The sequence below is a fragment of the Adiantum capillus-veneris genome, chromosome 21 (genome assembly GCF_014529385.1).
Source record: "Adiantum capillus-veneris isolate H3 chromosome 21, ASM1452938v2, whole genome shotgun sequence".
Taxonomy (NCBI): domain Eukaryota; kingdom Viridiplantae; phylum Streptophyta; class Polypodiopsida; order Polypodiales; family Pteridaceae; genus Adiantum; species Adiantum capillus-veneris.
Window position 1 is genome coordinate 140587823 of NC_140951.1, and position 4123 is coordinate 140591945.

A 4123-nucleotide genomic window follows, 5' to 3' on the forward strand; every position below is an offset into this window, starting at 1 on the left:
AGCAATACCGGAATAATCAGCTGCTGCCAGCAATGCAATCACTGGAAAAAGAGCCAAAAGCAAGAGTGCCACCAAAGAACAACATGATCCCCAAGGCTAACAAACAGGTAGAAGCCAACCATGCTAACTACATACATACGAAGTCACCGACAGTAGTGCAAAGATCTAGGTTACCATAAAAAGGGAAACAAATGGATGCGGAAGGATAGAAATGACATGGTAGACCAAAAACAATACAACGGAAGAATTCAACCGAAGCCGATAGTTGAACCAAATACCAAGGGCATAAAACAGATATGGATCCCAGAGAAAATGCTCAGCAATAACCCAAATGTTACTCGCATTTGGATACCGAAACAAAAGCAAAAGGAACTCCCTTCAGTACAAGCAACATCGGAAGGCAGCAGACAACTGCATTTGCAACCGGAAAACCGACTTATGTGGATGCCAATAAGCAACAAAATAGTGGCAACAAAGGAAGTAGCAAAAAACATACGGTCTACGGCCATTCCGGCCAAGCTAGTCCTCTCCAAAGAGACAACTACGACCATATCAACAGTAGTGGCAAAGCGACCGCCTTTTGCAAGAAAGACAATTAAACAAAGAGCAGTAGAGTTATAGTTGTTACTTGCAAAGAAAATAGGAAACCTCGACGGCGAATGCCAATAAGAATCTTGCTTATACCCTTCTCTTGCACATCATTAATTTTTCCATGCATTGACCAAGTATGCATAAAATAGGGCCACATTATCGGCCAAGCATTAGCACAATTTTTTCAACCTATGCACAGCACATACTCCAAGGCGATACCTTGTCGTCCGGGAGGACTCCGGCTAGGAGGGGGGGAGGCATTCTCAAATGCGGACCCAATAGCAGAAAGAGCAAAGCAGAAAGAGCAAAGCAGAAAGAGCAAAAAAGGGCATGATTTTTGACTATTTTTAAGGGTTGTTGTTTGATCGCAAAATTTTTAGGACTAGCCCAAGTACATATGCCCTTATACAGCATGAATCTACAGGTCTATGGGGCCAAACTCCGAATCAAGCCCCTAGGTGTGTGTATATAAGTAGAAATAGCCATTTTTCGGGCAAAATATTGACAAAACGGAGAAATCCGGCCATAAAAAATTGCATGTGAGTGTATATAATGTTTTGCGGTGATGTTTTTGATTTATTATGATTTTTGGGATTTTTTGGGTTTGATTTGCTATTTTCCTTTTGATTTTGCTAATTTTTGACAGAAAAACTTCAAAAATACAAAAAGCAGGTGAAAAATGGTCATAATGAAAAACAAAAAATGTGGGGATGATCAGTGACTATAGGACAACCTATGGTACAAAGGGGGTGCAATTATGAGACTGGAGCGAAAAGCGTGTTTTGGCCAGATTTTGACCGAAATGCCAAATTTCTGGTAAACAGGGCAAATGAAGTCCAAATCAAGAAATTTTTGAGATTAAACCACATCTCGCAAGAAGTTGGGAGCACATGTCAAAGTTCATGAAAAGTGGTTCGGGAACCCCCATTATAAGAATTTTTCACCTCATTTTTAGCTCATTTTCACTATTGACCTTTGAGAGAGAGCTTCTGCCACCTAGAGCGAGCGGAACTTCCAGCAGCTTCTACGATGCGCACGACTACCGACGGGCTTCAGACATGAGAGGTAGGATCACCACCTTGCGATTTTCACGCATGGTTGTTGTTTTGTCGCGAAAACTAGCGTAGGGTTCACACACAAAGCGGGCAGTAGAGACCTACAAGTAGAAGTGGCCACCTAACGGCTAACCCAAAACCAATGTGACTTCATCGGCAGCTTACCCTAGCATAGGAGACCGGTCTTGGATGTCCAAAGGCAGTAGAAAACCATCAGGAAAAACCCTAATTCCTAGAATCCCGCAAGAGGCCACCAAATGGGAAATCGGCGGAAAGGCGCCCAAATGCTACCAAAATTCATGGGTAGGAGCATCTCGACATGCTTGACAAGTCTATGTAGCGCACATGACCAAAAGGTGACCCGAAGCGGCACTAAAGTTCAGAAACGGTATTAGACACACAAAGCGTCAAATAGCTCTCGTGGCCAAACCGCATGGCTGTTTGCCACCAAACTTCACAAGCGGCTTTCCTAGACCATCAACAACCAAGTCCTATGGTGGTAGACCACCATAAATCATCGAAGACTTGTAAATGCAAACACGGGTGCTTCTAGAGTGACAAATTGCCAAATGGAGCTCCGATGAAGCCAAAGTCGACAAAAACCATACGGCAAGGATCCCCAAGGGATCGGGAAGCTATGGAGACCAATATTAAGAAATTTCATCGCCGAAAAGCACTCCAAAAGTTATAAGACGGCTCGGAGGCTCTGAAATCCACACGGGGAGTTACTTTTTATCCATTTGACTTTTTTGTTGACATTAGGCTTAAAAGGGACTCAGGGGGACTAAGGGCAGGCACTAGTCACAGATTCCATGAAAAAATCATCAGGAGACATCCTACATGTAGGATGTCTCAAGGGCATTTCTGAGCACAGAACCCAACATTTTTCATCACACACATTTTCTGAATAGCCTTTACATACTAGCCACCAAGTTTCATCCCATTTGGACCAACATTGACCTCATATACATGAAAAAACGCAAAGTTAGGGCATAGAGGCAATAATGGGCCATAGACCTACCAAAACTTGTCCAAATCACATGAAACTTGCACAACACATTCACAAGCACATAACCAACCAATCTCTGTGGCTACCTGCAAAAATTGATGAAGTAGACATCCAATGCGTAGGATGTCTATTTGACATTTTTGGCCTACAAGGGGTATTTTTACATTCCAGATCTTTTCTTATCATCTTCAAGAGCTCATCTACCCCCAACACCTTCAAGATACACTTTTTGAGCCCAAAAACACTACCCAGGGTCCTACCAACATCAATTCTTGACCAAATAAAAATCCAAGAGCATGGCCATGTTCCACATGCCAAGGACTACCCACAGAACAAATCCCAAGACATTTTGATGAAATAGACATCCTACGCGTAGGATGTCTCCAGTATATTTTTGACCTTCTGTGCAAAGAGTGACATCATGGGAGCCAATACCATGGTGCAATGAGCCCATATATCAATTTTCAACCCATTTGGACATCACTTGCTACCTGTTGTGGACTTTCTACCCAATTTGTGACCTAAAGCCTGAATCAGTCCAAAAATCCACCTTTTGATGCCCAAATCCAAATCCAAGCACATAGCCATGTTGTACAGGCCAAGGACCACCAGCATGTCAAGTATCACCCAAATCTGATGAAAAAGACATCCTACGGGTAGGATGTCTAAATGAAAATTTTTGGCCAGAATTGCATTGTGAGCACATGCACAGTTTCACAAGTTCCTTTTAAGCTTTATTTTCAATTTCGAAGTCATTTGGATAGTTAAAACTTAGTTTCTCAGCTGATATGGAAAAAACGCTAACTTCGGACTATTGAGTGCAACAGGATCTATGGCAGCCACAAAGTCACCGGCAAAGAAGAAAAGGATGACCATAAAAGATTACCTAGAAGAGGTAGAGCCCTTCGTCATACCAGAAGGAACTCTAAAGCCAACAAACACATGGATCCAAGAAGATCTGCTAGAGTCCAATGATCTAAAGATTTACCAAGGCGTGTTCAAAGACACCGAAGGAAATGTGATAGAGCTACCAATGCTACCACGGGAACTCAATGAGTTCGTCAGAAGCAAGATGGCAGAGTATCTGGAGAAGATTGATCTCCACAATTACTTTGAAGCGGTGTCGGCAGGTATTGACATAAAAAGAGTATGGGTATTTGTGACAACAATAAAAGAAGATGGAGTGGCCCGAGTTACAGATCTGCAGGGCAAGCCAGGCAATGAGATTCTAATCACAGAAAGAGTAGTGGCCGCTGCACTAGACCTCTCCAACAAGGGGGATAGTGTAACCAAAAGAAGAGACGAAGTAAAGGTGTACACTGAAAAGAAAGCCAACTATACCTTTGAAGATATTGCCAACCCCAAAGTGGCAATCATGAGTCAGTTGTACAATCAATATTTCCATATGTGTACAAAGCGGCCACAAAAGTACAGGATGCCGCCTACAGCAATTGCCACAACATTCACC